The sequence below is a fragment of the Haliotis cracherodii genome, unplaced genomic scaffold (genome assembly GCF_022045235.1).
Source record: "Haliotis cracherodii isolate W230 unplaced genomic scaffold, xgHalCrac1.p SCAF_20, whole genome shotgun sequence".
NCBI classification, from domain to species: Eukaryota; Metazoa; Mollusca; class Gastropoda; order Lepetellida; family Haliotidae; genus Haliotis; species Haliotis cracherodii.
Window position 1 is genome coordinate 17548172 of NW_027266276.1, and position 12628 is coordinate 17560799.

Consider the following 12628-nt stretch of genomic DNA (forward strand, 5'->3'; position numbering starts at 1 on the left):
CAGGGAGGTCTTCTATAAGTGAATACATCATCAATGCCCACACAAACGTGTCCGGTCAATGTATTTCACAGTAAATGATGCATATGCTTATTTACATAATATGGTCTGATTTGATTTGTTTTTGAAGTATTTTATGAACTGGATAGACAGCAATTATTGAAATTTTATGTCTGTGGCTGAGGTTATCAGAATTACTTTGTTTATTTCCAAAATATAGATGTAGAGTACGTTTTCTATTGTTTGTGATCATCTACTGTCTGTGTGATCATCTACTGTCTGTGTGATACTCTACTGTCTCTGTGATCATCTACTGGCTGTGTGATCATCTACTGGCTGTGTGACACTCTACTGTCTCAGTGATCATCATCTGGCTGCATGATCATCTACTGGCTGTGTGATCATCTACTGTCTGTGATGTGTGGCTGCGTGATCATCTACTGGTTGTGTGATCATCTACTGTCTGTGTGATCATCTACTGCCTGTGATCATCTACTGTCTGTGTGATCATCTACTGTCTGTGTGATCATCTACTGCCTGTGATCATCTACTGGCTGTGTGATCATCTACTGGTTGTGTGATCATCTACTGTCTGTGTGATCATCTACTGTCTCTGTGATCATCTACTGTCTGTGTGATCATCTACTGCCTGTGATCATCTACTGGCTGTGTGATCATCTACTGGTTGTGTGATCATCTACTGTCTGTGTGATCATCTACTGTCTGTGTGATCATCTACTGGCTGTATGATCATCTTCTGTCTGTGTGATCATCTACTGCCTGTTATCATCTACTGGCTGTGTGATCATCTACTGTCTGTGTGATCATCTACTGGCTGTGTGATCATCTACTGTCTGTGATCATCTACTGGCTGTGTGATCATCTACTGGTTGTGTGATCATCTACTGGCTGTGTGATCATCTACTGGTTGTGTGATCATCTACTGGCTGTATGATCATCTTCTGTCTGTGTGATCATCTACTGCCTGTTATCATCTACTGGCTGTGTGATCATCTACTGTCTGTGTGATCATCTACTGGCTGTGTGATCATCTACTGTCTGTGATCATCTACTGGTTGTGTGATCATCTACTGTCTGTGATCATCTACTGGTTGTGCGATCATCTACTGGCTGTGTGATCATCTATTGGCTGTGTGGTCATCTACCCTCTGTGTGATTATCTACTGTCTGTGTGATCATCTACTGGCTGTGTGATCATCTACTGTCTGTATGATCGTCTACTGTCTGTAATCATCTGCTTTCTCTGATCGTCTACTGTCTGTGTGATCATCTATGGTCGTGATCATCTACTGGCGGTGATCATCTTCTTGCTTTGATAATCTACTGGCTGTGATCATCTACTGTCTGTGATCATCTACTGTCTGTGTGATCATTTACTGTTTGTGATCATCTACTGTCTGTGTGATCATCAACTGGCTGTGTGATCATTTACTGTCTTTGATCATCTACCCTCTGTGTGATCATCTACCGTCTGTGTGATCATTTGCTGTCTGGGTGATCATTTGCAGCAGTGCACAGATTCACTGTCAGTGAGTAGTTGCATGTCCAGCAGTGCACAGATTCACAGTCGGTGAATAGTTGCAGGTGTTTAGTCATGCTGTATTGCATGTCCAGCAGTGCACAGATTCACAGTCGGTGAATAGTTGCAGGTGTTTAGTCATGCTGTATTGCATGTCCAGCAGTGCACAGATTCACAGTCGGTGAATAGTTGCAGGTGTTTAGTCATGCTGTATTGCATGTCCAGCAGTGGACAGATTCACTGTCAGTGAATAGTTGCAGGTGTTTAGTCATGCTGTATTGCATGTCCAGCAGTGGACAGATTCACTGTCAGTGAATAGTTGCAGGTGTTGCAGGTGCAGTTGCATGCTGTACTGCATGTCCCACTGAGCTGGGTCTTGCTGTATTGCCAGGAGATCTTGTGCGTTGTATAGCAGTTTGTCAAATCAGAAATGTCACTCTCCTAGGTGTGTGTCTAGTTTGTGTTGGCACTCTTTATTATGAGCTCCCTGTTAAAAAATTATTGATTTGGAAAACTTCCAATTATGTTACTAATTTGAAAGAAGCACACCTTTCGTGCCAGTTCAGCAATGCAAATACTGATCTTACTAAAGTTGATAAAACATTGTGGCGATTCAGACATTATCTACCGCAAGCATTGCAATATCACGCAGAAATCTTGAGAGTGTATTGTAACATTAAGTATTATCAACATGGCTTGACATTTGGCGGTACCCTATCAAATACTGTGATGCCATGTCTACCACGTCTACATGCTTAGACTTCCCATCTGTAGAACTTTATAATGTCTCAACAAAATGTATTAAAATTCACTTCATTTTCTCAAGGTATGGCCATTTAAATGACACTTACAGGACTTCTGCCTGGAGGATTTGATTGGGTCTCATTTCTGTTAAATTTCTTCAAGTATTATGGTGAAAACTATAGTTTGGGTACATAGAGCAAACATGCATGAAGATTAAATCCGATCTTCATCCATCCCTGAATTCACACGTTCAACCTACTAAAAATTTAGTTGTTTGAAACGTCTTAATTGAACACACACTTGATTTATCTCCTAAATTAAGCTACAAGTTATAATGTAAAACCAGGAAAATGCCTGGTATTAAGTGCAGGACAGTCACGCCATTGATTTGTAGCACTTTTAAGATGCTGCCTGGACAACTGAAGGATATCGCATCATGAACTGCTGCCAAGAACTGTACGTAAGGTTTGTGTAGCATTAAAGAGGGGAGGATCTTGCTGTGTGGCCCATTACATTATAGATGTACATGTTGTCATTTGTGGGTGAAACCAAGGCATTGTCACTGTGTAAGTAGGGGAATCACTGACTGCTAGATTGATGTACATGAAAAAGACTGAGTTGGCAGACAGTGGTATTTGTATGCATGACTTGAATCCAAGATGCTGGGCCCCGCTGTCTGAATGTAGTCACCCCTTTAAGCTCTGTTGTTTGTTGCTTTCTTTACTCACCTAATCCCATGATATTTCGTCGATGTGGAATAAAATTAATAATCTTAAGATTTCAGATTTTACTATTTCTTCCTGTCAAGTTTGTACCTGTGACAGTGGATCGATGTGCAATGAGAAACAACCCTTTAATGTGTCATTTGAAGAAACAACCCAAGCTACATATATGTCATTTACTCTTCATATTGTAACCTTACTGACATGCTTTCCAGAGATTTGTGTGAAGCCCATGTCTGGTGTCCCCCGCTGTGATATTGCTGGAATATTGCTAAAAGTGGCGTAAAACCATACTCACTCACTCACTCCAGAGACTTGTCTCGGATGCTCAGCTTTACAACATACATGTCCAGTGGTCTGGCAGTGATATAAGATATCAATATGATATAAGATATGAACTATCTGTCATCAGTGGCAGGATGATAAGGACCCAGTATTAATGCATCTCATATAGTTGAACGCTGTGTGTCAGTTATTCTCATCTGTAGTTATTTGTCGGGATTGTTCAGTGTAATAGAAGTCTGTAACCTGAATGGCAATTTACCTGAATTTTAAGCATTTAATTATTACTGTCATTTATTCACTCTACACAGGTGAAGAATAACTGATGATTGAATCATTTCAATAACTCCAAGTTAAGGTTGCTGCTGCTTTGCATTTTCAGACATATTGGTTTATAGTCATGATTTTCAACGTAAAGGTCACTGTTTGTCAGCGAGTGTTTATTTTTTCTGCGTTGTAAACATGACCCAGAAGTTGGCCGACTTTATTTGCAAGAATCCTGGGATGTCGGAATAAAAAGGCCTTGCCAGTCCCCCTGTATAGCGTGTGGCAGTCATTATGTGCTCGGCTGGAGAGACACTCTGCGACACTGGTCTCAATAGCTGTCATTCAATGTTATATGATCTGATGAACAAAAACTGCCATTATTAATCAACAGGAATGTTATAATTTGCTTATGTATTAAACCCAAATGACATTCCTTTTCCACAGATATTGACATGCTTATCAACATGTGCAAGGCAAGTTTGGAATTTCAAAGAAAAAGATTTTTTTATCTCAACATAGGGGGTTCTGGTATATGAGGTTCAGTATTCAGATTGATGAATAAGAGAATCTTCAATTTTTAAAATGATTTTCAATGCCTGTAAGGTGCATATGAGTGCATGAATTTGTGATCTTGCACCTAGCAGATTGCATTTCCTCAATAGAAAAAAAAATATGCCAAACACAACATTGGTAAGGTATGTTCCATACTCATGCTCATGTTGATTGATAACATTTGGAACAGGCATCTGGGAATGTTGTTATATTTAGAGCGAATGTTGCACTTTGAGGGTCATGTGGCTGGCTTCAAGTCTTTTTGACCACATCTTTTTTGGCACTTGGTGCTGTATCTTGCAGATTGTTGAGTCAACATGATACATTTTGGAAGGACAAAAACAAACACTGAGAACTGTGTAGATATGTGACTTTCTCATACTCTTTGTGAACAGAGATAAAATTCAGATCAGCATGGCGACTGTCAGCCTGGACAGTACTGTGATTGATGACTTGAGATGTACCTTGGTAGGTGTGCACTAAGGCTGACAAACACAGTGGCTGACTGACGGATGGGTGGACAGACAGGTTATACCCGAGGCCCATTATCCAGTCACTGTTTCAGATTTCAGGTAATATGATGAGGTTGCAATATAGTGGGCTTTCTGAGCTGATGATGAACTTTGTACAGCTGGAACAACGTTCAGTGCAACATGGAGAAATGACTGAAAAATCGAAAAAAACACTGATATTCATATCTTTTTTACACCAATCTTTGGTCACAGTAGACCCTTTAATTTGAGAGTTATTTTTCAGGAGTTGCTCTAGAATAGCTCAGATGATAACATTATTCTTCAAGATGGTAAGAATGAGATTGTTATGAAACCTGCACACCATCATACCCCTGTCTTGTTAACAAATCCCAACAAAATATCACAAGTCTTTGCTAAGACATAATTATTATCTTTCTTTATGACAGTTCTAAAAGAGCTTGAATGTGTTGATCCTGTATTTATAACCCATATGTTCACATGCTTCATCTCTTCAAGGGGTGGTGGGATTGCCTAGTGGTTAAAGCATTTTCCCCACATGGGTACAAAGTGTGAAGCCCATTTCTGTTGTCCCCTGCCTTGATAATGCAGGATTATTGCTAAAAGCTGCATTAAACCCACTCACTCACTCACTCATCTCTTCGATAGTGACACCTTCAAATCTAATTTTCAATATGGAAGCCATGACAGCCTCAATGAAAATGCTATTTTTAGCCCTAATTCAGTCATTTCTATTCAAAATGTAATGAAACTAGGAATAGGTGGCCGGTTACATTTATATTCTGTTTCTGTCTCTTAGAGTTTGACCTTGATGTGACCTTTGCATTTGACCATGCTCCAAAATTCACTCGGAAAAAATGAAGTTGAAACTTCACATGCTTGTTCCCTCCAATAATGGCACCTGAATTTGTTCAAGAAATTCCAATCAGATGTTCAATACGACAGCCGCAGCAGCTATCTTTATTAAAACAATTTTGGCCACTGCTAAGCCTTATCTACTCAAGATGTAATATGTAATGCTCTTAAATTTCTCAAAAAGCATTTAAACTGTTGCCAACATATCCGGGTGAGCTGCAGTGCGATGGCACTATTTTTTCCAAAAATCCAAAGAACTGTTAAAACAACAAACAACCTTGAAAGATGCGAGCGACACACATTCCAAGAAAGACCTGTACATATCTGCCATTGACGACGCTTCCAACACATTGGGCAGCTTTGTTCTAGCTCTGTTAATCTGTAATTATTTGTATGTACAGCTATTTTAAACACATACTTACAAACCACTGAAACGGTTATTTTAACTGTCAATATTATATTTCCCCTCTGCTAAGCAGTTGCTTTCATCTGAAATACGTGATGTTGTTTTGAAGTAAACCACAGACATAATTGAATTAAATTGTTTGAAAATTCAGCTTAAACATGTTGTCTCAACTGATAAAAAGGCATTTTCAGAAAAAGTGAAATGTATTTACTTGAAGCTTATACATCTGCTTTTGTATTTGTTTCCATGAGAATTCCTGCAAACGTATTTATTTCATCATCAGGAAGCAGTTGTGTTAATCATCTTACAACAAGCTGACAGATTTCTCTGTTAGTGTCCTTGTCGTGATTATATTTGTCTTTTGTCGGAAGTAGATTTAAGTTTTCTTTGGTAAAGTACTTTTAATCTTCTCAATGAACATATAATGAGAATGGACATTATATTCAACAGAATGTTTGATCATATATATTGGGAATGAAACCATACATCAGTAAACTGGTACACCATGAGTTTTCATTCAACTTTACGATACACTATGTTTCTTTCTGTACCATTGCAAGACAATACACTTTCTAAAATACATCACTTACTACTCGTTTAATGACCCCCAAGTGTTTTTGTCAGACAAATATCGGCAAAAAAAAGCCTCTATGAATATGTGTCCACAGCAAGATTTTCCTTTTGAACCTGCTCTGAAATATTTTAGAGTCGATTTGACGTAAATATGCGCATCGTGATATGTTTTCTATCATGACCTATGTATCGTGATACATATCGTATTATCACCTTGCTGTATCATTTCACCCATAATATATGTATGAATAAGTGGTATGTTATACAATTTTACTTTTGAATTTCCAGCATGTGACCAAAACTGCCCTCTAGTTCCTCCATTTCCTCTCAGCTCCCTCATGGGTGTTGGGGGTAGCCAAGCAGTTACAGCATTTGCTCATCATGCTGAAGACCTTGGTTTGATTCCCCACATGACTACAATGTGTGAAGCCTCTATCTTTGTATATATCTTGAAATAGAAAGCCCATGGAGACTAGTCCCGTCTCATGGATGATAACTGTAATACAAGCAGAAAGATGTATCTACATATGGAGCTATAAATGTCAGCCTTGTACTATATTATGTCAGGATTACAAGGTTGACTGTTTACAACCTAGTTATGTCCAGGAGATTATTAAAACACACATTAGTTGTGTTAGGTAATTGGAAAGTGGTTGAAGTAATTGGGGGGTGCTTGAAGTAATTGGAATGTGCTTGAAGTAATTGGAAGGTGCTTGAAGTAATTGGAAGGTGGTTGAAGTAATTTCGGGAGTGGTTGAAATAATTGGATGTGGTTGAAGTAATTGAGAGGTGGTTTAATTGATTGGGAAAAGGTTGAAGTAATTGGGAACAGGTTGAAGTAATTGGGGGTGTGGGGGTGTGGTTGAAGTATTTGGGAGGTGGATGGAGTAATTGGGAAGAGGTTGATGTAATTGGGGGAAATGGTTGAAGTAAATGAGGGGGTTGTTGAATTAAATGGGAAGTGCTTGAAGTAATTGGGAAGAAATTGAATTAATTGGGAGGTGCTTGAAGTAATTGGTGGATGGTTGAGAGGTAATTGGGAAGTGGTTGGAGTAACTGAGTTTTATAAAACACTGATATAACCCCTTGAATCGCTCAGCAGTCATAGGATGGTTTAAGCAACATGATGCAGAACACCTGGTTGTTGAGTGCCGATCAATATTTGAAGCTCATCCTGAACGTCCCTGGCTGTCACACTGGTGATATGTTGATAACAGGAGCATTAACTCACTCTTGCATTCACACACTTAGTGTGTTCCCCCTGTATTCAAAGCCAGGTAGTGGAAGTACAGACACAAGGAACATGTTCACTGGGGACTGTACACATGTACAAATAGTCACATGGACTTGTCTTTGTGTGTATGTAGATACACACACAGAAACCACTTTGATATGTTTCACTGTGTTGTATGTGAGTCATGCTCTATTAAATATCAACATAGAGAGAATGCAGAAAGGTCAGATTTCTTGGGATTTTTAACAAGTGACTTTTTATACGATGTCTCACATGTTTTTCTGTATTGAATTGTCTGACTTTATTACTTGGAAGATCAAATCTAGTCAGTTTTTGAGAAGATAACCCTTTTAATGTAACCCCTTTAGTCAGCCTCCCAACCTTCAAGGGGGACTCATGAGGATTTTGCATTCCAGGGTCGGAAACCTATGCTAGTAAGTAGTAGCAGACAAAACATCACATGTTAGCAATAGGTGACGTGGCTGATTGTGTGTCATTGTTACAGCGGATTAGAAGCCAAAGGTGAAACATGACTCGCTGTGGGGTTGTGATTGGTTTTTATTCAGATTCAGAGTTGTTGACATGGAGAGTTGTTGAAATGTAGAAATGAATGGCCCTGAAACAACAGAATAGTAACGGCCATAAATTATATCAATTATACATAAATTTCACAAGTCCCTTAAATAAAAAAAGGAGTATAAGCACTATGGCTTTACAACACATGTAAAGTGTTATACAAATTTACCAATTAGTCATGACATATGTGATCACGCCAAGGGAGATAATCTCCCGCCAAATACAATGTTTTGCCCACATACTCACAATTAAAACAATACTTACACATATACCAAACATACACATACACATCATTCCACAAGTAAGATGACGTACATTTAAATAAATGTCGTAACCCTCAAAGGTTACACAAAAAGTGTACATAAAGATAAAATATATTTAAACATGATAATAAGCCTTACCTATTTGTGGAATTGAGCCATGTAATTAAATGTGGTGACTCACGCTGGATGACCATAGATTGCCTGTAATTCACAATCACCATCATACAACATTGTGATAATGCATTCACCATCACTCATGGTCTCCACTCACACAATTCAAACAAAACCATTTGATATATATACACACAGCCAACTGACAAAAGCTGACATTTAATAACTATTTTTAACTCTAATCAGAACATTTATTGCAACTTTCTACACTTCTAAATGGACTTTAGCTTCGACTTAGTTGACCAACATTAGATACTTTAGATACTTAAATACATTTTTCAACATTATCATATTTAACATGATACTAAATAACATTAATTTCTAAGAAACAACATATTTAATGGACATATAAAAGAACTAATGAACCTAAACATTATTTAGTGTTTAAGTATTTAACTGACCTGTTTAATCCTACTGCCACCTTGTTGTTGCCTCATGTGCTGTGCTGTGCTTGTGAGGTGGTTAGATTGGTGCAAAGAAGACGATCTTAGTTTTTGAAATAAGCCAATGAAAAGCTATATTTTAGATAGCTCTGACGTCATAATCATTCAGATGAATGAAATTCATATAAACTAATAAACAAAACCAAATGTCAATCTAATTGACATTCGCTTAAAACCACAAACGTTAGAATACTACCACCAAACATCAATATTTTTAACAACCTTTTTATGACTTAAACATTATTTTTATTCTTATTTTACCTTTAAACCATAAAATATAAAACACCATGTTACATCCAATAATTGTAAAATAGATATGTACAAAGAAACCAAATGAAGACATTAAAGTACCATCCAAATGACACTGCCACATACTCATGCTCTGACTGCTTGTTCATGATGTCAACCACTGGTTTGCCTGGCTCAATATTGATGTTGGCAGTAGCAGCTTTGGCTCACACACTCAATGCAAGTCAGGTGTTTATATATAATAATATCTAGTGCAAAATGAGCATTATCTTGAAACATCCTTAAGTCTCCAACAGTTAGTCACTGTGATTTTGTAAATGAACCAAAATGGGTATCCCATGTCCACAATGGCTGAATGTGTTTAGCAGTTATCAATATTTGCCCAAATCCATTCCACACTCAACAAACATCCTTGTCTAAGACCCTCTATGCAGGACAATGGTAAAAACCTTAAAGGAAGGGTATTACATGATGTGTATTGTAATGCTGGTGAATGTAATGAATTGTCTACAATGACACAAAAATGCTGATTAGCAAATATATTCTCATTGGAAGTGACAGTTTCTCATTTATTAAGACTACTTTTGCCTTTGGCAGTGTGACAGTGTGCTTGTGGAAGGTGATGGTAGTTTGAGCAGCAATGTCAAGCTAACACCTGAACAGATAGATGAGGAGGCTGGTGTAGCTGCCAATAGGTTATGCCTCTGCTTCAATGCCATGTGATGTGACTAGCTTGCTGTACACTTCTATATTGAAATGATCTCCAGGTAACCAAACTGTCAACTCTGATGTCCATGCAGGTACTCAGGGCATGCAGTCACCAACTTCCAGAATGTGATTTGTCAATGTCCCCTCAACAGAGATTGTCATATTCTGTTCTGTTTCATGACTTGACAAGCAACAGGACATTTACAGATGATCTCATCTGACTTGACACCTTATGTATTATGCTTTTACATACATTTTATTTTTCACTTCAATGGTCCATTACATTAACTTCTACTTTGAGGCCTTTATTTCTATTTTACGAAACATTTTACTTCTACTTTTTCAGTTTCCTTTTCTTTGTCCATTTTATGTAATTATGGCCTGGCATACATGTTCTCAAAGAAACACAAACTCACTTTAGTCATTATTGTAATCAATATGTAAATATAATATGTTGTTTTGTGAGGTCAAGGTCTTTCACATGGCAGGGTCACCATGAACATCCATGAAATGTTTGCAGAGAGATTGAAATCAGGAAACTGTATTCAAGTCACTTTTGACCCAATTGTAAGGCATTCACAGTAATTCTTAGACTGTATTTTCTTCTGTGACAAAGGTGTTGAGAAAAAAGTAAAACTTCTCAGAATGTGAATTAGTAGTTCCTAGAAACATTATATGGTAGTGATAAACATGAAACTGTTATATATATAAAAGTGCAAATATGTTATCCTTTGTAAGTCCCGTAAAGACAAGACTATTATCTGGTTGGGTTGAATTTCTTGTATAATATGCCAAGAGGTAGGTGAAAAATAGGAAAAATAAAACTGTTGTCATGGTTGATTTTAGGTGATTCTCCTAGTTTCAAATTTAGAATAGATACTACAACAAAAATACACATCAGATGTTAGAAACACAATGAAATAAATGTACTTTAAATGAATGACACCGTTGTGTTTGATTCTGTACTATTCTGAGATATACGACAGACTTATTTGTAAAGCAAGGAAGCAATTCAATGCAGCCATTATTGTTTTTGTTATCAGAGATGAAGGAATTGAGGTGCTATGGGCACTGGACCGATTCAGGACTAAAGGTGATGGAAATAGTTCCTGATAGCCAGGACATTAACAAGCACTGTGCAGGGGAAGGAGATGCCTGGTTACAAGGGCATGTATATCTGCGTGAACATACTGCACACCACATGGAGTTAGGAAGTTCAGGTTAAGCCACGGAACTGGCCAACAATCGCTGTCTGTTTACAGCGGGAATTTCGGAGTAGGCTTGCCACTATTTGACATTTGATGTGGTGTGGTGAGAGACATAATTACCATTTGCAAATGGTCGCAAGTAAACATAGACCAAGACCCTAAGTATGTGGCATTTACCTAAACTTGTAAGGGTATTATTTAAACATACAAGCCTTCTCCTGCCTCCCTGCTACTCAGAATATTTGGGGATTTCTGAGTTTGTCAGAAATTGTCATCAGCTATGTTGAAGCATACTCATCTGTTATTAGGCGTGAATGAGTGTCCTGTTCTTCAACAAAGACTGTTGGAACAGACCTAGGGTGTAAACATGCTTCACTGCACATGTGTTGGATTTGTGACCTAGTGATTGGAGTGTGGGGTATAATTAAGTTTGATTTTCTTTTGATTTCACCTTTCTGAAAATAATAGGTGATTGTGAATCTGCCGTACTACACAGTGAAATTCATGCTTCTCTTGGCCGTCGTCAAGGCGAAAGTATATGTTTTGATGTGACATCCATCTGTTTCTGAGATATTTTCAGAGGTTGTAAAGTCTGTAAAGTTGCCAAAGCCATCAGTCAGTGTTATTCATCATTCATAGATTATTTCTATGAAGTGAGACTAATGGTCAAAAATATTTTATTTTTTATTAATTTGAGAAGCCTTTATAATAATGTCAGTATAGACAAATATAGAAAGAATAAAATCCAAGATCTCTGCCCTTACTGCTCCTATTGACCAGCCTGCCCTGTTTATTTATTTGTGAAATTAGACAAGAGGGTAAGAAAACATTCTTCTCATAAGCAACTAAACCAGTCATTTTGGGGATAAAGTTTGATTTCAACAAAATGTTTAATGAGTAATTCCTGAAATGTGTGGTCTGCTGATGTTTGTCCACTATTGATTACCTGGCCTCAACTCAGGACTGGGTGGTGTGACATGGCACCCGGGTGACTTGGAGGGGTAGTGCCCTGATGTACACCTGTCTGGAGCACTGTGAAGGAGTGAAGCACCAACAAAGCAGCCCTCAGCTGTGTCTGGATCCACTGGCCGTAGTTTCAAATCCTTTCTTCTCTGATAATGTTCCTTGGTTTGAGCATCATTACCCCTGCTCAAGAACTGAACTCTAGTGGCAACTACCTACATTGTACTTGCAACCCGTGTTGCTCTTGGCTTCCATCTGAAGCTTACATGCTATGATATAACTAAAACATTGCTGTGCTTTTCAGTGTCATTACACTCACACACTCATTCCTCCTCAGCAACATAGGTCATTCAGTTGTGAAATGCTACAGGGGATCAAGCCAGG

The 12628-nt window shown here is 38.0% G+C and overlaps 1 protein-coding gene across 3 annotated transcripts in view; it reads left to right on the forward strand.

Annotated features, from left to right (window-relative positions):
• Window positions 1–12628, forward strand: part of LOC139470371 (cordon-bleu protein-like 1) — a 109934-nt gene that overhangs the window by 23662 nt on the left and 73644 nt on the right. The window lies entirely within an intron of this gene.